General features: G+C 46.6%; 1 protein-coding gene across 29 annotated transcripts in view; it reads left to right on the forward strand.

The window, feature by feature from the left end:
* The first annotated feature begins 1,732 nt into the window (after positions 1-1,732).
* nrxn1a (neurexin 1a) overlaps positions 1,733-23,722 on the forward strand; it is a 2,579,010-nt gene continuing 2,557,020 nt past the window's right edge. For 26 of the 29 annotated variants that reach the window (XM_072507900.1, XM_072507883.1, XM_072507882.1 and 23 more), the window contains exon 1: positions 1,733-1,859. The gene's annotated coding sequence lies outside the window, so the exon portion shown is untranslated. Of the gene's footprint in view, positions 1,860-2,088; positions 2,247-23,722 lie in introns of those variants that run through there. The other 3 variants (XM_072507917.1, XM_072507890.1, XM_072507952.1) reach the window with 3 other exon arrangements.

Consider the following 23,722-nt stretch of genomic DNA (forward strand, 5'->3'; position numbering starts at 1 on the left):
GGATGTGAAAGATCACAAGCTAAAGCTGCTAAACACAACGTTGAGCCCCAAACGCTGCAAAACAATTAACCCCAGCACCAATGCAGCAGGTCTTCTGCACAAACACTTAGATGCCAGTCTAATTAATCCATTGAAAGTGCAGCACGGTGGCACAATGGTTAGCACAGCTGCCTCACGGCGCCGAGGTCCCAGGTTCGATCTCGGCTCTGGGTCACTGTCCGTGTGGTGTTTGTACATTCTCCCCTTGTTTGCGTGGGTTTCGCCCACACAACCCAAGAAAGATGTGCAGTGTAGGCGGGTTGGCCACGCTAAATTGCCCCTTTAATGGAAAAAATGAATTGGGTACTCCAAATTTTAAAAAAAAGTTTTGATTTATCCATTTATGTTCTGTGGTGGGGTTTGAACGTATCTTCCATATTAAAATGTCAGCATTTTGCAATTGAGAGAAGGTAAATGAATAAAGACAAAATACTGCAGATGCTGGAAATTTGAAATAAAAAGAGCAAATAAGGTAAATACTCGGCGGTCTGGCGGCATCTGTGGAGAGAGAAACGGAGTTAAAGTTTTAAGTCGAACAGGACTCTTCCGAGCCGAACAGCAATAAAATAACGCTGCGCTGGGATTTCTCTTCTTGCAGCTAACAATTTCTCAGTTCTTGGTTCTATTTTAATTTTCAAGTATAAAGGGGGAAACACGTGAAAAGAAAATACTACAAAATAAAAGAAAACGGGAAAAAAAATCAAATGAAATTAAATTTATCATCCTTAGGTCTGAGAGGCCAAGTGTAAAATAAAATGACCTGAGAGTCAGCTTGGCATGAGCAGTGCTGGTTGAACCTGTTGAAGTTTCAGAGACACATGTGTGTTATCCCGAACTGTGTGTGCATCCCACGCTTGGATACCAAGCAGTCTGCTGGAGCTTGAACATTTGTACGCCAATTCCCTCTGAAGTGTTTTTTTTATTGAACGCCCAAGCTTCGGTGCACTTTCATCGGTCGGGGTATGCTTCTACAAGTGTGCATGCAATTTTTCCTGCTTGAAACTAAAATAAAGTGTTTTCCCAGTGCCGCGCACGCGGTTTCCAAGAGTTCACTACAACTAAGTGCACTTTGCAGAAATGTGTAAATGTATACGGAAGCATGTGTGCTCCATGTAAATACAAAGACCTACATGTTGGTATTAAACAAGTGAAAATATCGCGCCGCTTCAACAGTTTTGTGTCATATCAGGATATTATTGTACACGTCAATATTAATAAATACTTGCGAAAGCTGGATGATTTCCAGAGTTCTGTTTTTTTGGGGGTGATCTGATTCGAACTGCTTCACGAGGTGCTGCTTTCCAGCACGGAATTGAGTACCTATTATTCTGCTGGCAATATTTAACCTCCCCCCCGCCCCCGCCACACACACGTTCGCATTGCATTGAAAACCACAAGAGCGACGAGGGAGTCTCACGCCTTGCGAGTCAGTCTTGACAGATCTGTCACTTGTGGAGGGGGAGGGCGGGAACGGGGGATAACACAGGTAACTCGACAGTGCGATGCCGCCCACCTCTCGGTAATTGGGAATGCAGCTGCGTCGATGCAATGAGGAGGTGGGATGACCAAAAGGAAAATAAACTGTAAATAATAATTGAGGCGGGGATGGGGGCGGGCGGTATTTTAGACACAGCACCCCCCCCCCCCCCCTTGCTTGCCTGGTGCCGTGCGGCTGCGCACGCGGCGGGCACTGGAGCAGCGCGCGTGGCTTTGTCCCGCCTCACGGTCTCTGGGATCCCGGAGAGCGAGCGCCCCCCGTCCAGGGCAATAAAAGCCCACCTGCCTCACTCAGCCCCTTCACACCGGGAGCACCGACCCTGGTAATTCATACCCTTCTTATTCTAACACGGTGTCATGTTTGTTTTCTTCAGTTCAGGGGAGGGGAGGAGAGGGGGGATTTTGAGGGGTCTCTCCGGTATTTGCCTCCACCGGGAAAAGGGGCAATTTTAACACATTTTTGTTTTAGCTCGCGGAGGGAAAATGCGTCATCTTCCAGGGGTTTACGGGCAATCCAGAAGGCGGAGGTTCGCTCTAATTTCGTAACACTGTTTTGACGTGAGGCAATGTAGATGGCATTCTCTTGACAGCATACGAGGATACCTCGTTTATTGTGGCCTTTTAAAAAATATATACACAAACAAGAATTCGTACGATAGGACAGCATTTTCTCTCACAGACTAGTTTACGGCTTCAGCAGCTTCTTTGAGGTAGGTGTAGAAATTCTTTCACAGGGTTGGCTGTCACCCTTTCTCGTTTGCAGCCGGGTAATGTTGGCATTTTGGTTCGTCATGTACATTAGCGGGGAAGCCCAATCTGAAGAGGTTGGCGTGAGGACAAAAAAAAATCCTGAAAGACCTTGCATCATGATTCCACGGCGTGCAAAGATTTAAAGCCCCCCATCCAATATTACCCCCTCCCTTCCCCCTTTGTTTTGTGTTCCTGGTGCCCATCGTTGAGTAAAATACTTGCGCATTCGGAACACAACGGGGGAGCAAGAGTGTAGAGACCAGGTGAGTGCGGTTGCAAGCAGCCATCGCTATGCAAAGGATTGCAATGTCCGGGTCGAGGAGGAGAGGGTCCTGCATTCTGCAGACTCCGTCCGAAGGCACCAAATGCATCAATAAAAAGCCGAGTTTCCACCCCCCCCCCCCCCCCTTCTGCAGTTTATTTTTCCAATTAAGAGTGCAAAGACTATGTACTGATCTATGTCAAGGACTCGCGCTCCTGCTGCCTTAGAATCGAAGGCTGAGATAATAGCTTAAATAAAAAGTAGCTGGTTGTGATTCGGATTATATTTGATGCGGTGTTCAAACTTAAGAACACCTTGTGATGTCGACCGAAATCTGGCCCAAAACACAAAAGATGCAGCAGTATTTTCCTTCCCTGCTCCCAGTCAGAATTGGATTTACTAATGCTTATTTCGGCTGTTCCCCGTGTCATTCAGTATTTCTAAATTACACATCTGTTCAAAATACTACTGCGGTTCATAGGGCGGTTTAATATTAATTTTATGCCTCCTGTACATTTTTGTCTTAATTGCCTCATATGTGGCAAACAATCCGAAGTGCCGTTTAGGTGAGAACCGCGCCGCTGCTTCCCAAGACGGGAAGGCAAAACGAGAAATTAACATGCGAGACGCATATCGTTGGCGTTTTCTCTTCAAATAGTGTGTCAAACTGTAGCGTTCTTTTGTCTCATAATTTCCATGCTGTATTTTGCCGTGGTACATTTGTAATTAGATTTCCTGTCATGATGGCACTTCGGGCATTTTACATTCCGAGGAAGGTGTGATGGCTCATTAGGTGTAGTGCGAAGAAACTAATAAGACATGTGAAAGGCAAAAGGTGGTGGTGGTGGCGGGGTGGTGGGGAGGGGGCGGGGGAGACGTGCTCACTATAAAGTGCTGGTTGATTTCTTCAAACGTGGCAACAAGTAAGATTGTGCCAGTCAATAAACAGAAGTATTGCCACTCCGCTACATATTTATATAACGGCAAGTTGTTTAATTCGCAAATGAAGCTAACGGGGCACATTTGCCAAATAGTCAGAGATTCAAAGGTGTTAAAATACATGTTACAATTTCATTCCAGGACAGCAGTCTTCATGCTAATCCAAATACATTACTCATTTCATTGTGGCATTTGTGCGTTTTTGGTGGGGGGGGGGGGGGGGGGGGGGTGGATTACAGTTGTATTCATTTCGGTGTTTTGCCTCAAAGCACAGCTGACGATGAATAGTTTATATTTAAACTTACTTTTTTATGATTTCTGAAATCAGGAAACCCATCTTTAATTTTCCTCCATCCATCATTCTCTGACAGTGATCAGTTATTCACAAATACCATTCCAACAATATGAGCAGTGTTGAGCCATTGTTAAAAATGAACTTTGGTTTCCCTTAAATCATTTTTGGGGGGTAAGCATGTTTCTTTTTGACAAAGGGCCATCTGAGATCAGGCAATTAAATACATGAGGAATCAATTCAGATACTGATATGTTATAGTGGGTATGACCATTTTGCACTTGATAAACATGCAGATACATTAGGGGCTGGTTTAGCACAGTGGGCTAAACAGCTGGCTTGTAATGCAGAACAAGGCAGCAGCGCAGGTTCAATTCCCATACCGGCCTCCCTGAACAGGCGCCAGAATGTGGCGACTAGGGGCTTTTCACAGTAACTCATTGAAGCCTACTTGTGACAATAAGCGATTATTATTATTATACTGATATGTTGTTGCATAGCAGGTTTGACCATTTTGCACTTAATCATTAAATGTTGTTAAAAAGGAGTGCAGTGCAGTGACAGCCATGAAGTGGAAATATGTTGATCTGTGTTGCCATTTAAAGGATTCTAAGAAGAGTATTATAAAATATTTGAAAGAGGCTAGAAAAATTCTGTTTTGACAATATCTGACTGCAAAATGTTAGACAGAGCAATTCTTAAAAGACAAATATTGGACAAGAGAATTGTGAAACAAGAGAGACTATGCTAGTATTGCCCATTTATAATATTTCTCTTCTCTTTATCCATCTTTTGATGTTTGTCATGTTTTCTATCTCTCTTCTCCTACTATCCTTCCACTGTATGCTCCTTCTTTCCCATTGCTTTCTTAACAGGGCCATTCTTCAACCACCTGTCAGTCTCACTCCTGATCCCCCCCTCTCTCCTTCCCCTCTCTCTTCCCCCTCTCTCCTTCCCCTCTCTCTTACCCCTCTTTCCTTCCCCTCGGCTCTTTTTTCTTCTCTCCTTCCCCTCGGTTCCCTTTTCTTCTTTCCTCTCAGGCTCTAGCTTCTGCAAACCACCCCCCTTCCATCATCCCGCTCGCCAACATTCGATCTCTGGTTTCCCCTCTATAATATTCTTGGTTTTGTTGTGTTAACACATAATATTTACAGAGCCTGCTGAGGTAAGCAAAACATTCATTTTTATTGGAATATCTCTTATTATGTCTCTACATCTTACCATCAGTTTCTACATAAAATAGCAAAATCATTTGATATTGCATCACTTCCGATGATGATGTGTACTATGTCTCATTAGAGTACACAGTACATCCCCAACACACACTTTGGCTTATGCTACCCGCCAGTCTTCAACTTCAGTCCCCACCACACTCCCTGATTTCAATTCTCCCATTCACTTTGGCTTCAGCCCAACCCCATTCTCTGGTTACACCTCCCCTGATTTGCACCCCCTCCCACCAACTATTTTGGCTCCCTACGCTCCCCTTTCTCTTTGGCTCCTCCCTCAATCCCCCACCCCCACCCCCCGCCCAACTCTGTGGCTCTCCTCCGTGCCTCAGTTGTTAAACCAGCCTTCCCCGATTCTCTGGTTCTCCTGCTCATTGCCTATGCTGGCTCCTTCTCGGATCCCCTGACCTGCCTCTCTCTCAGCGGCTCCTAGCCTCACTCCCTGACCTTTCTCCTTCTTGGGCTTCTCTAGCTTAGCTCCCCTCAAGTTCTCCACCTGGTAAGCAGTTGGAGGCCCCTGGCACCCTCTTGGGGGTCCCCTCCCCCACCTGGCACCTTATTGGGGGCCCCCCACCTGTCACCCTCTTGGAAGTATTCCTTCCCCTCCTGGCACCCTCCTGGGGGTCTGTCCCCCACCTGGCACACTCTAGAAGGTCAGCCCCCCCCATCTGGCACCCATTTGGGGGGCCTACATCCCTACCTAGCATCCACTGGGGTCCGTCCCCCAACGTGGCACCCTTTGGGGTCCGCGCCCCAACCTGGTACCCTCTTGGGGTCCGCCCCCAACCTGGTACCCTCTTGGGGTCCGCCCCCAACCTGGCACCCTTTTGGGGTCCACCCCCCAAACTGGCACCCTCTTGGGGTCCGCCCCCAAACCTGAGACCCTCATAGGGTCCCCTCCCCACCTGGCACCTTCTTGGGTGCCCCCCCCCCTACCTGGAACCCTCTCGGGAGTTTTCCCCATCTATCACCCTCTTGGGGGTCCCCCCTCCTGTCACCCTCTTCGAAGTATCCCTCCCCCTCCTGGCACCCTCTTGGGCTCTGCCCCCACCTGCACCCTCTTGGAAGTCTGTCCCCCATCTGGCACCCTCTTGGGGGTCTACATCCCTACCTAGCACCCTCTTGAGGTCTTTCCCCCAATGTGGCATCCTCTTGGGGTCCACCCCCCAACCTAGCATCCTTTTGGGGTCAACCCCCCAAACTGGCACCCTCTTGGGGTCTGCCTCCAAACCTGACACCCTTATGGGGTCCACCTCCCAACCTGGTACCCTCTTGGGGTCCATCTCCCAGCCTGGCACCCTTTTGGGGTCCTCCCCCTCCCCCACCTGACATCCTGTTGGCATCCCCCCCTACCTGGCAGCCTCTTGGTGTCCACCCCCAAACCTGACACCCTCTTGTGGTCCGCTCCCCAACCGGGCACCATCTTGGGGTCCTCCCCCTCCCTACCTGGCATCCTCTTGGCATTCCCCTTTACCTTGCAGCCTCTTGGGGTCCCCCCCGCTACCTGGTACCCTCTTAGCGCCCCTCTCACCTGGCAAGCTCTGAGCCCACCGACCTTGGTCCTTCCCAGGGTTCCCCAATCTCGCTTTCTCATGGACCACACTAACTCACCGCCAACACTCCTCATCTTTGTGTCTTCCCCTTCCTCTCTCTCTTTTCTCCCCCTTAACTCACCCACTCTGGCTTTCTCACCACCTTTCTCCCTCTATTTGACTCTCTTTCATCCCCTCCCTTGCTTGCTCTGACACCCCCTACCCCATGATCTCTGGCTCTGACTTCTACACACCCCTCTCTCTCACTTTGACTTATCCTGCAACCTCACCCTCACCCACTCACTTTGGCTGTACCCTCACCACCTGTCATTCGCTGACCCACCCCTCATTTTGCTCTGCTGAACTTCTTTTTCGTAATCATTGCTATTCCACTCTCTTGCTCTTTTTCTTGTCCTATCCCTATTAACAGTAATATACTTCGTCCATTATCAGTGGAGTTGTTTTTCTCCTATGGTGTTCATTTCTCCATCCCCGCCTCCACCCCACCCCTGTTTCCTTTACCCACAAAAATTAGGTCTTGCTTTCTTCCCCCTGGTTGCTTAGAACCCTAGAACCGACGTTAGGTTCAAACTCTCTTCCCTTTCCCCAACCCTATCAGCATTATACTGATTTGCTCTCTTGCTGGAAAGCACTTGAGGTTCCATGCGATCAGAACTGCCTCTGTTTTCCCCTTTCTGAACAGGTCTCAAGTTCTTCCCAACAGCTGTTCAACGTGGCTGCATGCTTTCTCTCCTCTCTTCTCCCTTTCCTTGGCTTTGACAGGTTGGCACAGTGATCTCTGCTGTCTCAATCATGTTGCACCATTTCCTATCCTGTCACCTCAATCAGATCTCTGCCATCTCCTCATCACATTATGGTCTATATCTACCATCCTCAATTGTTGTCATTTGCTTGCAGTAACTGCGTTTACTTGTGTTCATTATTACATGGCATAGCTTGTTGCATCGTTATTGTTTTTTTTTACAGCTGCTGTGTGTACTACCTTTTATATTTGCCTGCAAGCAGCACTGTGGAACATCAACTAATACTGTTTTTAACGCTTACATCAATTTTAAAATATACATCAGGGAATACTCAAATATCCGCATCCCTTGTCTTCTCAGCTAAAATATACAGGCTGAAAATGGGCATGATGATTGCTGTACGCAATTAATCCATGCCTGTTGCAGTTGGTGCAGGTACCAAACAGACATCGTGCGTCCTGCTCACTGAATTATTTCTGCATTTAACCAGTGTGAAGCAAAGTATTGAGAATAGTGATGGTGGGGTGGAGGTCACAAAAAATACTTAAAAGGAGCCTTCCAACTCTTAAAGGGGAGGTTGCATTCTGGCTGATGCAGGTGAAGGAAGTGACTGGCAAAGAGAGTTGATCTCAAAGAACTTGATTGATTGCACAACACAGTAGAACATGAACTGAGAGATTTTCCAATGCTGTACTGGACACCTTTATCGGGGAGAGATTTTCTCTGCCAGGAAACCCTCTTGACTAACTCATAGAAGGCAATGGGAGCAGGCAGCTTGACAGTCAACACCTGGCCCCCCAGGATCTGAAGGAAGTGCAGTTAGAAATCAAATGATGTGGAGCAGAATTAAGCCATTCAGCCCATCGAGTCTGCTCGAGTTAGCCATTCAATCATAGCTGATATGTTTCTCATCCCCATTCTCCTGCCTTCTCCCCATAACCTCTGATCCCCTTTTGAATCAAGAACCTATCTGGCTGAAAGAAACTTTGGGCAGCACGGTAGCACAAGTGGCTAGCACTGTGGCTTCACAGCGCCAGGGACCCCGGTTCGATTCCCCGCTGGGTCACCGTCTGTGCGGAGTCTGCACGTTCTCCCCGTGTCTGCGTGGGTTTCCTCCGGTTTTTCCTCCCACAGTCCAAAGACGTGAAGGTTAGGTGGATTGGCCATGCTAAATTGCCCTTAATTTCCAAAACGGTTAGCAGGGGTTATTGGGTTACGGGGATAGGGTGGAAGTGAGGGCTTAAGTTGGTTGGTGCAGACTTGATGGGCCGAATGGCCTCATTCTGCACTGCATGTTCTATGTCCCATGTTCAACTCAGTAATTCGGCCTCCACAGCCTTCTGCGGCAAAGCGTTTCACAGATTCACCACTATCCGCTGGAGAAATTTCTCCTCATCTCAGTTTTAAAGGAACATCCCTTCAGTCTGAGGCTGTGCCTTCTAGTTTTAGTTTTTCCTACTCATGGAAACATTCTCTCCACGTCCACTCTATCCGGGCCTCGCAGTATCCTGTAAGTTTCAATAAGATCCCCTCTTATCCTTTTAAACTCCAACGAGTACAGACCTGGAGCCCTCAACCGCTCCTCATGTGACAAGCTCTTGATTCCAGGAATTATTCTTGTGAACATCCTCTGGACCCTTTCCAAGGCCAGCACATCCTTCCTTAGACATGGGACCCAAACTGCTCCCAATACTCCAAATGGGGTCTGACCAGAGCTTTATACAGCTTCCGAAGTACATCCCTGCTCTTGTACTCTCGCCCTCTCGACATGAATGCTAACATTGCATTTGCCTTCCTTTTCTAAAAATAAATTTAGAGTACCAAATTAATTATTTTCCAATTAAGGGGCAATTTAGCGTGGCCAATCCATCTACCCTGCACATCTTTTTTGGATTGTGGGGGCGAAACCCATGCAAACACGGGGAGAATGTGCAAAATCCACACGGATAGTGACCCAGAGCGGGGATCGAAGCTGGGACCTTGGTGAAGCAGCAGTGCTAACCCCTCTGCCACTGTACTGCCCTTCATTTGTCTTCCTAACTGCCGACTGAACCTGCACGTTAAGCTTAAGATGAATGTTGGAAATGTTTTTATTTACATTGTCGCAGGTGTTTGTTGCAGTAATAAGACCATAAGACCATAAGACATAGGAGCGGAAGTAAGGCCATTCGGCCCATCGAGTCCACTCCACCATTCAATCATGGCTGATTTCAACTCCATTTACCCGCTCTCTCTCCAGAGCCCTTAATTCCTCGAGAAATCAAGAATTTATCAAGTTCTGTCTTAAAGACACTCAATGTCCTGGCCTCCACCGCCCTCTGTGGCAATGAATTCCACAGACCCACCACTCTCTGGCTGAAAAAAATTCTCCTCATCTCTGTTCTAAAGTGACTCCCTTTTATTCTAAGGCTGTGCCCCGGGTCCTAGTCTCCCCTGCTACTGGAAACAACTTCCCTACATCCACCCTATCTAAGCCATTCATTATCTTGTAAGTTTCTATTAGATCTCCCCTCAACCTCCTAAACTCCAATGAATATAATCCCAGGATCCTCAGACGTTCATCGTATGTTAGGCCTACCATTCCTGGGATCATCCGTGTGAATCTCCGCTGGACCCGCTCCAGTGCCAGTATGTCCTTCCTGAGGTGTGGGGCCCAAAATTGCTCACAGTATTCTAAATGGGGCCTAACTAATGCTTTATAAAGCTTCAGAAGTACATCCCTGCTTTTATATTCCAAGCCTCTTGAGGTGAATGACAACATTGCATTTGCTTTCTTAATTACGGACTCAACCTGCAAGTTTACCTTTAGAGAATCCTGGACTAGGACTCCCAAGTCCCTTTGCACTTCAGCATTATGAATTTTGTCACAGTTTAGAAAATAGTCCATGCCTCTATTCTTTTTTCCAAAGTGCAAGACCTCACTCTTGCCCACGTTGAATTTCATCAGCCATTTCTTGGACCACTCTCCTAAACTGTCTAAATCTTTCTGCAGCCTCCCCACCTCCTCCATACTACCTGCCCCTCCACCTATCTTTGTATCATCGGCAAACTTAGCCAGAATGCCCCCAGTCCCGTCTTCTAGATCGTTAATATATAAAGAGAACAGCTGTGGCCCCAACACTGAACCCTGCGGGACACCACTCGTCACCGGTTGCCATTCCGAAAAAGAACCTTTTATCCCAACTCTCTGCCTTCTGCCTGACAGCCAATCGTCAATCCATGTTAGTACCTTGCCTCGAATACCATGGGCCCTTATTTAATTCAGCAGTCTCCCGTGAGGCACCTTATCAAAGGCCTGTTGGAAGTCAAGATAGAAAACATCCATTGGCTCTCCTTGGTCTAACCTATTTGTTATCTCTTCAAAGAACTCTAACAGGTTTGTCAGGCACGACCTCCCCTTACTAAATCCATGCTGACTTGTCCTAATCTGACCCTGCACTTCCAAGAATTTAGAAATCTCATCCTTATCAATGGAGTCTAGAATCTTGCCAACAACCGAGGTTAGGCTAATTGGCCTATAATTTTCCATCTTTTTCCTTGTTCCCTTCTTGAACAGGGGGGTTACAACAGCGATTTTCCAATCCTCTGGGACTTTCCCTGACTCCAGTGACTTTTGAAAGATCATAACTAACGCCTCCACTATTTCTTCAGCTATCTCCTTTAGAACTCTAGGATGTAGTCCATCTGGGCCCGGAGATTTATCAATTTTTAGACCTCTTAGTTTCTCTAGCACTTTCTCCTTTGTGATGGCTACCATATTCAACTCTGCCCTCTGACTCTCTGGAATTGTTGGGATATTACTCATGTCTTCTACTGTGAAGACTGACGCAAAGTACTTATTTAGTTCCTCAGCTATTTCCTGGTCTCCCATCACAAAATTACCAGCGTCATTTTGGAGCGGCCCAATGTCAACTTTTGCCTCCCGTTTGTTTTTAATGTATTTAAAGAAACTTTTACTATCATTCCTAATGTTACTGGCTACCTTCATATTTGATCCTCTCTTTCCTTATTTCTCGCTTTGTTATCCTCTGTTTGTTTTTGTAGCCTTCCCAATCTTCTGACTTCCCACTACTCTTTGCCACATTATAGGCTTTCTCTTTTGCTTTGATGCATTCCCTAACTTCCTTTGTCAGCCATGGCTGCCTAATCCCCCCTCTGATAACCTTTCTTTTCTTTGGGATGAACCTCTGTACTGGGTCCTCAATTACTCCCAGAAACTCCTGCCATTGCTGTTCTACTGTCTTTCCCACTAGGCTCTGCTCCCAGTCGATTTTCGTCAGTTCCTCCCTCATGCCCCTGTAGTTACCTTTATTTAGCTGTAACACCTTTACATCTGATTCGACCTTCTTTCTTTCAAATTGGAGATTGAATTCTACCATATTATGATCACTGCCTCCTAAGTGCTCCCTTACTTTAAGATCTTTGATCAAGTCTGGCTCATTACATAACACTAAGTCCAGAATGGCCTGTTCCCTCGTGGGCTCCATCACAAGCTGTTCCAAAAAGTCCTCCTGTAAACATTCAATGAATTCCCTTTCCTTGGGTCCACTGGCAGCATTATTTATCCAGTCCACCTGCATATTAAAGTCCCCCATGATCACAGTGACCTTGCCTTTCTGACATGCACTTTCTATTTCGTGGTGCATTTTGTGCCCCTGGTCCTGGCCACTGTCAGGAGGCCTGTACATAACTCCCATTATGGTTGTTTTGCCTTTGTGGTTCCTCAACTCTACCCACACAGACTCCACATCATCTGACCCTATGTCATTTAGTGCTATTGATTTAATTTCATTCCTAATTAACAAGGCAACCCCGCCCCCTCTGCCCACCTCCCTGTCTTTTCGATAGGTTGTGAATCCCTGGATGTTTAAATGCCAGTCCTGAACCCCCTGCAACCATGTCTCTGTGATGCCTACCACATCATACCTGCCAGTCACAATCTGGGCCACAAGCTCATCTACCTTGTTCCGTACACTGCGCGCATTTAAATATAGCACCTTTAATTCTCTATTGACCGTCCCTTTTTGTTTTCTTAGTGTGGTGGACCTTGGTTTACTGAGCCTTTCCATACACTGTGTCATATTTTGTGGGATGGGGACTATCATAACCTCTCCTGAGTTTTGTCTTTTCGTGCTTTTTTGTATTCCTAAGCAGCTACGCTTCCCACTGATTACTTCACCTCTTGGTTCTCTGACTTTCCCTTCCCCCCCAATCTTTAGTTTAAAGTCCTATTGACCACCATATTTATTCTTTTTGCCAGAAAACTGGTCCCAGCTCGGTTCAGGTGGAGACCATCCCAACGGTATAGGTCCCCCCTGTCCCAAAACTGATGCCAATGTCCCATGAAAAGGAACCCCTCTTTCCCACACCACTCTTTCAGCCACGTGTTAACTTCCCTGATTCTTGCCTCCCTATGCCAATTTGCACATGGCTCAGGCAGTAATCCGGAGATTATGACCCTTGAGGACCCGTTTTTTAATTTGAATCCTAGCTCTTTATAATCTCTAAACAGGTCCTCTTTCCTAGACTTGCCTATGTTGTTGGTACCAACATGGACCACAACAACTGGATCCTCCCCCTCCCTCTCCAGTATCCTTTCAAGCCGGTCAGAGATGTCCCGCACCCTAGCACCGGGCAGGCAACATACCATGCGGGACTCTTTATCCTGCTCACAAAGGATACTATCTATCCCCCTGATAATAGAATCCCCTACAACTACAACTTGCCTATTTACTCCCTCCCCTTGAATGGCCTGCTGAACCATGGTGCCTTGGTCAGCTGACTCATCCTTCCTGCAGCCCTGTTCGCCATCCACACAGGGAGCAAGTGCCTCATACCTGTTGGACAGAGTCAAGGGCTGAGGCTCCTGAGTTCCTGACTGCTGGTTCCCTTTACCTGCCTGACTTGCAGTCACACCCTGCTGTCCCTGGCCACTGGCAGGATTTAAACTACTTACTCTGACAGGTGTGACTGCCTCCTGAAACACAGTGTCCAGGTAAGTCTCCCCCTCCCGGATGTGCCTCAGTGTTTGAAGCTCAGACTCCAGCTCATCAACTCTGAGCCGGAGCTCTTCGAGCAGCCAACACTTACTGCAGATGTGGTCGCTGCAGCTCGCAATGGGATCTGCCAGCTCCCACATCAAGCAGCTCAAGCACATCACCTGACCAGCCATCACTAATTAATTAATTAGTTTAATTTAAGTTTATGAGTTTAGCTGTGTTTTTTTTTTAAATTTGGGGCAGATTTGCTATCAACCACTCAGATCACAGCTTCCCTCTGACGTCACTTTTGGAAAAAAAAAACTGGAAAACAGGAAGTTACCGTTAGGTTTTTATACTCACAGAGACTGCTCCTCCTCCTCCGAACGGCTCCCGAAATTAGGCCCGAAGAAAGAGAGAGAACAAAACAGTAGGGAAAAAGCACCTTCTCCCACTCTTCACCGAATTACCTCACTGCACCAAATTACCAAATTCTCACTCAGGCTGTGTCTCATTGACCTGCGCAATGCTTACTAATGTGCGCTTTCTGTCTGTCTTTTATACAGACTTTAGGATGACTCACACTAAAACTTCAAAGAGAAGAAAACAATGTGTACCTTTGTGCCCCTTAACAGGCCCAGGTGACTGCCAGATAACTGCCTCTCAGCAATTAGGGTGGGGGCAGCTTCAGCCAATCAGACACTAATCTACACTGCACTTTTAACTGAAAAACAGCAAAATTAGATTAATCACTTACCTTTCCTCGTTACCTCACTGCACCAAATTACCAAATTCTCACTCGGTCTGTATCTCTCTCACTCAGGCTGTGTCTCCTTGACCTGCGCAATGCTTACGCAGGTAATGTTATGTTATCAAAATAACTCCAGTTAAGATAGCCAGGTTGTATGTCTGCTAAATCTGTGATTAAGAGGTTAGCAGCTAGGCAGGCTGTGATGTCACTCATGGGAGGGGCTGAGTCTGTTTTTGTTTTGTTTCCAACCCTGCCCAGTCTCTGTTTTTAGTTTCATCTTTAGAGTGCTGCTCTGGCCTCTGAGGAAAAGAGGTGTGATTCTCAGACTGACGTCTGAAACCTTCTCATCCAAGGATTTTGAATAAATCTGTAAGGCACTTAGGTGTTAACTTTACTGATAAATGACTTATGACCTTTGTGTGTGGATTTTGCTCAATTGAAATTTTAGAAGTAGATCAGAAAGTAAGCTCAAAGACATTTATTTTATTTTGTAAGAACTGTTTCACTATTAATTGAAAAGCTGTTTTTTTCCCTGCCATGTTAATAGGGTTATTGCTGCGTTAATGATAAAGTTTGTTTTAATATAAAAGATCCCTAGTTGTCAGTGGAATCACGTCTGGAGTGAAGTATCCTTTCCTCTCAGTTTACAAATTGAAAAATTGTTGGGGTCTTGTCCGGTTTCCTAATCTAAATTGGGGGGGGTCTGGTCCGGGTACTGTAACAAGGAAAGATAAGGTGAATGGGGAATTGTGGTTATGTTGATTGGTGCCACACTGAATCAGACCAATTCCAAATTTTGCATCATATTTGACCCCGAGCTGAACGTCCAACTAGATGCCCATTTTGTCACTAAGACCACTGATTTTTACCTTCCAATACCTGAGTTTGTACCAGGCTCAGCTCATCTGCTGCTAAAACCCTCAATACCTTTGTTACTTTAGAACTGATGATTCCAATGCATTCCTTGCCAATCTCCCGCATTCTACCTCCATAAACTTTGTTATCCAAAACTCTGATATCCATGTCCTCCCTCATATCAAGCTCTATTCATCAATCTTGTTTGTGCTCACTGAACCACATTGGCTTCTGGTCAAGCAATGTCTCAATTTTAAAATTCTCATCCTTGTTTTGTACCTTCCATGGCTGTTCCCCACTGCAATCTCCTCCACCCCACAACCCTCCTAGGTATCTATGCTCATCTAATTCGGGCCACTTGAGCGTCCCCAATTTTAGATGCTGCACTATTGTTGGCTTCAACTGCCTGGGAATCTAGGTCTGGAATTCCTTCACTAACCCGCTCCTGTAGTCTAAATCTTGTTCCCCCTTTAAAACAAATCTTTTGAACCAAGATTTTGGCCATCTGCCCTAATATCGCATCATGTGAATAGGTATCAAGTCTTGCTTTATAATGCTCCTGTACAGTGCGTTGAGATGCTTTATTCCATTAAAGATGCTGTATAAATTCAAATTGTTATTGTGCTCATTTTCTCCTCCTCCTTTCTCCTTTTCAACTGCTCACCATATACCTGGTGACAAGGGACTATGCCCCCATGTTAGGGACCGTGTGCAGCATGTAGCAGACCACAACATATTGTGGCAGGAGCTCTCATGAGCATTTCAGAACTCCCCCAGGGTAGTCCAAGCAGTGAAGCATTGCTTAAGCACCACAGTGGTGTGTTTGATAACATTTTGTGTGGCAGAGTTGCTCTTGTTATGTGCCATGCTGGCTGTGTGTTTGTGGTTTGTGCACTGGGGTTAGGAGCCTGGTGGCTGGTTGTCTTTTGGTCTCTCTTGGTGGCTCAGATGCTGATAGTACAACAGACTGATGCCAGAATACTGGCTATTAATCTGCATATTGTGCTGAGTATGGTCGCTGGATGTTGAGGGAGTGGAACCTGTTCCTAGTGCAACATATCTCAGAATTTACACATTGCATCTGCAAAGAGAGTGTGTGCAGTCGATGGCAGCCTACATCATCGAGAAGCATGAAATGCTAAAAATGCGGTATGTTCACTTTGCCTGTTCTTGCTTGCAAATAGAATTAAATGTATTCAACTATCTTTGCAGACAGAGTTTCAGTGAACTCTGTTATGTGGTAATGAATGGCAAACTAGGTGTTGTTGCCAAATATTGCCTGCTGCAGCATGAAAGGAGTTCGACCTAGATCAGTTCGTGACCATACTTACCTTTGTAGGTATCAACTTTACTATTCTTGTGCTCTGAAGCTGCAGTTTGGGATACAATAGGTGGCAGATTTCAGTGAACTCCTTGATGAAGTGGAGGTACTGCTCCTTGCTAAGGTTGAGACAGGAGAAATTTTCCTTTAAAACTCTGGGTGAATGTGACCACCCGCTAAAAGTTTTTATCTCCCCCTCTTCTTCCCTGTTTGAGAAGCTTGTCCTCCTTTCTCACTATCCCACTGCAGGTCAAAGGGTAGAAACTACCGTCGTCCTGTCTCCAAGAAAGTGGTCCGAATGGGATATTTGTAAATGCCACATTACTCCATGTAGACTTCCACAACTTTGAAGTAGAAATATAAACCTCCTAATACATCTATAAACTGAGCAACATCCAGTAGAAATCAAACAGCCATTAACATAAGATTCATTGTTGGTCCCTTTACCTTGCTGAGTTTCCTTCTTGCATGTTCAGCTTTGCATACTCATGAGAAGGGTTTAGCTAGAGTACTTGGGTCAAAAATGGTTCCACTCAAGTAAAATCAGCATTCTGTGCTGACTGATCTCTTCAACTTTGCATTCTTCCAGTGCATGCAGTCTGCACCGATCTTAAAACCCTTTCTAAATTCATATTTGTGCGGCCAGCTCAGAAGTGTGTTTGTGTGTGGCACAAAAAATATTTTGACCCAAAATGGTCCCTGTAACGCTGAAAGGTATGGGTGCTATACAACCAGATTTTGCAGTGTCCTAGTTTAAACATGACATTCAATCTTAACATTTTGATACCTTATTAATATTTCAACAATCAACTCCATCAGGATGTATGCAATCATCTTATTACACTGCTCTGAAACGACAGGTGATGATGTGACATTGTGGATGCACTCCCATGATGTCGACACTGAATTAAGCACTGATTTGCAATAAAATTTTATTCCACAACCGTGCTGCCCTTTAAGTGGTCAGTGCGTATAAACTTTTTAGCCTAGAAATTACTGTTGACATTATTAACAGATGAACACTGAACAATTTCAAATGACATTTCTTCGTCTACATTTCTTAACAAAGATAGTCTGCCATTCATTTTAAACAGGTCAACTGCTCCATTAAAGTAGCAGACAGGTTAAGTGTTCATATGCTGATATCACCAACAGTAATTTCCAACTTTTATCTCATCTCAGCAGCCAATGCTCTAAAATTTTTCTGCATTGTGGGAAATTAATGAGTCTGGTCAAAGGGCCTCAGCTACCCAAATATTGCAGAACAGCTGCTGGAATATGTTCAAAGAAATCAAAAGGTAGGTTTGAATTCTTTTTCAAACTTACTATTTTGAAATTCACAAGGGAAGTCCATTGTGAAATGTCTCATGTCTCTTGATGCCAGTTGCATTGGGTACACACTTTACAAGGGACAGTTGGGTTACCTATTATGCTAATTGTATGTGGCAGCTGTGCAAACTATTTCGGTCAACTTGAAGGTTGGGTACCAAATAACTGAGTTTGTTTCAGTACAGAGCAGTTCACTAACTTTTAGGGTCACATTTCAGACCGATTTTGCGGCTATGTCCGGAGGAAGCGTCTGGTCTTACAACCAAAAAGTCGGTGCTGCCCCTGCTCTGATACTCTGCCCGGTGGGGGGCTAGCAGCAGCGCAACGTAAAGCCCCCGGCTTTACCTGCAGATGTGGATGGAGAATAGCCGGGTACGTGGCCGCGCATGCGCATGGCAATGACCTGCGCCGACCGCGGCGTACAACATGGCACCTGCCGGGCACGGACCTGGCCTGCGAGACAGTGCGCCCCGAAACCCCCCTCGCCACTCCTGAACCTCCCCCCCACCCAGTCCCTGCCAAAGCCCTCCCTGCCAGTGGAACGGTTCCCCCTCCCCCTCCCCACCGACTGTGGTGGCGCAGGACACAGTCCGCAGCTGCCACGTGAGGCCCCTGAAAACTGAGAGGACACACGACCGACGCCGTTGGGAAGTTGCCCATTGAGGGCAGAGCATCGGGGAGGGCCTCAGGTGACATCCTGAGGACGCCCCAGCGGCGTACTCAGTGAATCGGCCGTTCTGGAGAGGACGGAGCATCTGAAAAACGGCGCCGCCCCTGATTTTGGAGTAAAAACGGATTCTCTGATCAATCGCCAAATGCGATTTCGGCGTCGGCAATCGGAGAATTCCGCCCATGGGTTTCCAGATTTTAACCTTCTCATTGTAAGTAGATTCCAGGTGGAAGACAGCCACTTATTGGAGGAAGTGAAGGAAAAAAGATAGTTACCTTTTTTTTAAGCTGTCCCATTTACATGTGAAGTGGAAACTGGATCTGCTTGTCAAAATAATTCCTTTGTTGTCTTTTAAATATTAAAAAACAATGGAGAGGATGCTGAATGTCAGGTTGGGCACCTTTCAAGACAGGACGGGCTGTACTGGAGCAACAAGCTTTATGAGAGTCACAGGTGAAATGAAAGTGTCCCCTGGGCCATTTCATTATTAAAATGGAATGTTCCATGTAATATGCATAATTGACAACAGTTCAAAATGTATTTCAATAAAATACTCTGACATTTTTGGTATTTACTAAAATCATATTGGTCAAAATGTGTCTGTAGACCATTAATCAGTTATTCCAGATATCAGGGGCTGGATTCTCTGATTCTGGGACTATGTCCCCACGCCGGAGTGGGAACAGGTGCATTTTATGCCAGAAAAACTAGCGCAAAACGGCCACCGATTCCCCGTTTTACTGGGCGCTAGCAGGATGGCAGCGTAGAACACCCGACTCGAGCTGCTGATATGCCCTGGAAAATTGTTGGGTCCGTGGCCGTGCCTGTGCACGGCGGCAGCCATCAGCGGCGGCGCCGTGCCACATGGCGGCCGCCGCTCACAGATCTGGCCCGCAAAATAGTCCCCCCTTTTGGCCTGCTCTCGCACCCCAGACCACCCCCCAACAGTGCCCCCAGCTCTGAATAATGTCATCCCCTTCCCGCGAATAGCCCCTCCCCTGAGGGACTGAGTCCGCAGCCGCCACGGCAAGTTCCCGACGGGTGAGACCATGAGAGACCCACGCCTTCGGGAACTCGGCCGGTCGGGGATGGAGTATCAGGGGGCGGGCCTCAGGCAATGTCCTGATGCAGTTGATATGTGGGCATTGGAGAGGGTGGAGCATCGCAAAAGCAGCGCCGCCTCCGATTCTGTTGTATACCGAATCGGCGTCGGCGGCCAGAGAATCCAGCCCAAGATTCTTTCTTTAGTCATATTTTTTTGTTTCCTAAACCCAAATGCTAATGAGTTCAGATGACAACCTCTGAAACTAATCAGAAACTAAAAGCTTCAACAGCCCCAAAAAGCCAACAACTCGAAAATGACCGCAACATATGGAATTTTGTGGTGTACAAGCTTTGTATCTTTGGCTGCAAGAACAACATATATTTTTTTACTTGTCGTAGGGGGAAAAACGCATTAAACCTAAAGGCGAAATCCAAAATTAGAAGTTGCAATACTGGCAATTCTGAGTTGGGGTGGAGATCCATGATATTTTTACTAGAGCATGTGGAAATTTTATACAAAAAATTAGGAATTCTATTTAATTATAATCAGCTTTTTTAAAGGGAAGACATTTTTTTGATTTTCGACAGACAACCAGATTGTCACTTCTCTAAAAGTCAACTCAGAGATCACTCACTCATATCTAATGCTCCTCATCCGTGCAGTCACAAAGGCACTCTACCTTCTCAGGAGTGGATACAGAAAATATTTAATTAAATATTAATTTACAGAGGCTCCAATTTTGCTATTCTTGCTTTCTGTCTATGATTCTTATAATTCCAGCAGATATATTTAGCCGCCCAAATAAATCAATGTTTTTCTTGTGAAATGCAAACTAGCTGACGCACAGTTTGAAAAGCTAAGTTGTTACCTTAAGAAGTGGAAGGGTGGCATGCAAGATGATGTAAAAATAGCTGAAGAACAAGGGAAATAAAGGCATTGAAGTAGTGAGAGGTCAAGTCATCAAGTCACTTTTAAAAGGGGCAAGCAATATTACAAAAACCTTGGGTGGAATTCTTCCAATAGCGGGATGGTCTTTCCACTGGCTGACGGCATGAATGCAATTTGCATTCATTTGCATATCAGGAATGCTTATTAAAACAGCTGCCTGCTAGCATCCTGCCAGGCTTCCAAACTTGCAGCTTGACAACGTAAAAGTATGTTGGTCTAAAACCCGATTGTTAAAGAGTGGCATGCACAAAGTGATCCTCAGTACACAAGGCACTTTGAGGTGAGCTCAGTCGCCTTTCTGCCATGGTGCTACACTGCTCCCAATGTGTTGTTCACCACTCTGTGGGCAGACCGGTTCCTGCCCTCCATTTCCATGCTGATCTGGCCTTCATGGACAGCACCATGCTGTGTCATTTCTTTGGAACATGACTGCGCTTGGGTTTGGAGAGTACAATGGTCTCCTTCCCGCTGGTGCGAGACAGCAGTGTCTGACATCTGAACAGGACTGTGCTGCAGGACTCATTCAGCCAATGCAACAAAGGTTCTAAGTCCAATAGTGGGAGATTGCCTGCTGAAGACATGGGGTGGGGAGGGGGGGGTGGGCAGGTAATTTTGAAGGATGGTTGTGAAAGGATTGGGGGGGAAGCCATGGGCTCACAATGGCAGGATTGGTGGAGGATGGCATGCGCTCACACTGGCAGGCAGAGGGGCAAGAAGTTGGATGAAGAGGGAAGGCCGAGGTTATGCAAGGCTGCAAGTAAAGCTCACAAATAATGGGGTCAAAGAGATACCAAGGGCTGGATTCTCTGATTTTCCCTGGCCGTGTGTTTCTCCGCGACGCATTGTTTGCTGGCGGCAGGATTCTGTCTTCCTGCTGCTTGTCAATAGAATATCCATTGAAGCCACCCCACGCCACCAGGAAACCCATGAGTGCGGTGGGGGGGGGGGGGGGGGGGGCACTGGCAGGAAAAGTGAATCGCAACAGCTGGAGAATTCCAGCCAACATCTTTTACTGGAAGGGGATGCATGAGGACTCTAGAACGGTGGGTATGGTTCCAAGTGGGACATGTATTGGTGATGGTGAAGATAGTTGAATTGAGAACAGACATTTCCTCAAGGCTACTAACCTTTTTCCACTGAGTTGCTGAAATCCTGCACCATCCTGCACCAGTGGGCAGCACGGTAGCATTGTGTATAGCACAATTGCTTCACAGCTCCAGGGTCCCAGGTTCAATTCCCGGCTTGGGTCACTGTCTGTGCGGAGTCTGCACATCCTCCCCGTGTGTGCGTGGGTTTCCTCCGGGTGCTCCGGTTTCCTCCCACAGTCCAAAGATGTGCGGGTTAGGTGGATTGGCCATGATAAATTGCCCTTAGTGTCCAAAATTGCCCTTAGTGGGGTTACTGGGTTATGGGGATAGGGTGGAGGTGTTGACCTTGGGTAGGGTGCTCTTTCCAAGAGCCGGTGCAGACTCGATGGGCCGAATGGCCTCCTTCTGCACTGTAAATTCTATGATCTATGATCTATGATCTATCTGCTGAAGGCAGTTAGGCTGAGTTAAATATAGGGCCCGAACCTGCTAATTGACGGTGGGCAGACACCGGAGCTGCTCGCCACCGCACTCAGTCTCAAAATGGGAGAATTCCATTTTTAAAGTAAAGAAAACAGTAATGGTAAACATGATTAAAAATTGGAGCCTGACTGAGTGCTGTGCCTGTAAATATACAAATCATTTCAAACAAAATCAAGCACGGTAGCAAAGTGGTTAGCACTATGGTTTCACAGTGCCAGGGTCCCAGGTTCGATTCTTGGCTTGGGCCACTGTCTGTGTGGAGTTTACACATTCTCCCCCGTGTTTGCGTGCGTCTCATCCCCAGATCTCAAAGATGTGCAGGGTAGGTGAAGTCTGCATGTGTTTCCTCCCACAAGTCCCGAAAGATGTGCTTGTTAGGTAATTTGGACATTCTGAATTCTCCCTCTGTGTATCCGAACAGGTGCCGGAATGTGGCGACTGGGGGCTTTTCACAGGAACTTCATTGCAGTGTTAATGTAAGCCTACTTATGACAATAAGGATTATTTGAAACAAAATAATCGTATGATAGCTACAAAGGGATATGTTACAGTAGCAATAATGAAAATGTGGCTTAACTTTGAACAGGACAGGAAACTTAACGGGCAGCACGGTAGCACAAGTGGATAGCACTGTGGCTTCACAGCGCCAGGGTCCCAGGTTCGGTTCCCTGCTGGGTCACTGTGCGGAGTCTGCATGTTTTCCCCGTGTCTGTGTGGGTTTCCTCCGGGTGCTCCGGTTTCTTCCCACAGTCCAAAGACGTGCAGGTTAGGTGGATTGGCCATGATAAATTGCCCTTAGTGGTTAGGAGGGGTTATTGGGTTATGGGGATAGGATGGAAGTGAGGGCTTAAGTGGGCCGGTGCAGACTCGATGGGCCGAATGGCCTCCTTCTGCACTGTATGTTTTATCATCAATGTTAATGGACTAGTTCAAAGGGAAGTTCATAGATTACATCAATTCCCTGGGGGAAAATAGCACCTATGAATGCAACAGGTGAAATCTTCCTGATACCATGGAGGTGGGATTGAAGGCAGTTCCAAGAGGAAATTTAGATATGGAGGGAATCGGGTCGCTGGTCTGTGGGTGGATTCTCAAAGGCAGTGCCAGATAGTCAATTTGAATAATTAAGTGCTACTGGCTAAGACCAAAACCCTGACAAGTGCCTGGAGGCGGCTTGCCGGCAGCTGCTGATGTGCCGGTGAGGCCTCGTTCAGGCCGCACTTTCCACCACCACCAGGGATCAGCAAATCATAGTTGCGGCTGCATGCCATGTTGAGGAGGTGCCCTCATGAGTTGCTCACAAGTGCTGGGTTGAAATCTGGAAAGGGTCACACCTCACGATTATTCTTAAAGGGCACAAGCGGGTTAGGCGGATTGGCCATGATAAATTGTCCTTAGTGACCAAAAAGGATGGGAGGGGTTATTGGGTTACGGGGACAGGGTGGAAGTGAGGGCTTAAATGGGTCGGTGCAGACTCGATGGGCCGAATGGCCTCCTCCTGCACTGTATGTTCTATGTACAAGTCTCTACCTGTAGCAGCCTGTAGCACTGTCTCTCTGTTCCCTTAATTGCGGTGGAGATGGGAAAGTGGCAGGGCTCCAACTGCCATCCTCCACCCTATTAAATGCACAATCCAAACCTTCCAAGGGGGCGAGCACAAGATTCTGCCACTGGAACTGGAAACCCTGATTCCTGGTATTATTCTAGTCAGTCTCTTGTGCAACGTCCATGAGGCCTTGTCACACTTTCTAAAATGTGGTGCCCAGAATTGAACACAGTTGCCAAACCAATGTTTTATACAAATTTTATACCAAAAACTCCCTCCCTCGCATTTTATTCAAGTATTAAATAACACAAAGATACAATTTTCTGCTTTAACATCCTTCTCGACCAGTCTTTTGATCATATTTAAGAAAGTCTTGCATTTGTTTGAAAAGTGTACTATTTAGT

The sequence above is a fragment of the Scyliorhinus torazame genome, chromosome 1, assembly GCF_047496885.1.
Source record: "Scyliorhinus torazame isolate Kashiwa2021f chromosome 1, sScyTor2.1, whole genome shotgun sequence".
NCBI lineage: Eukaryota > Metazoa > Chordata > Chondrichthyes > Carcharhiniformes > Scyliorhinidae > Scyliorhinus > Scyliorhinus torazame.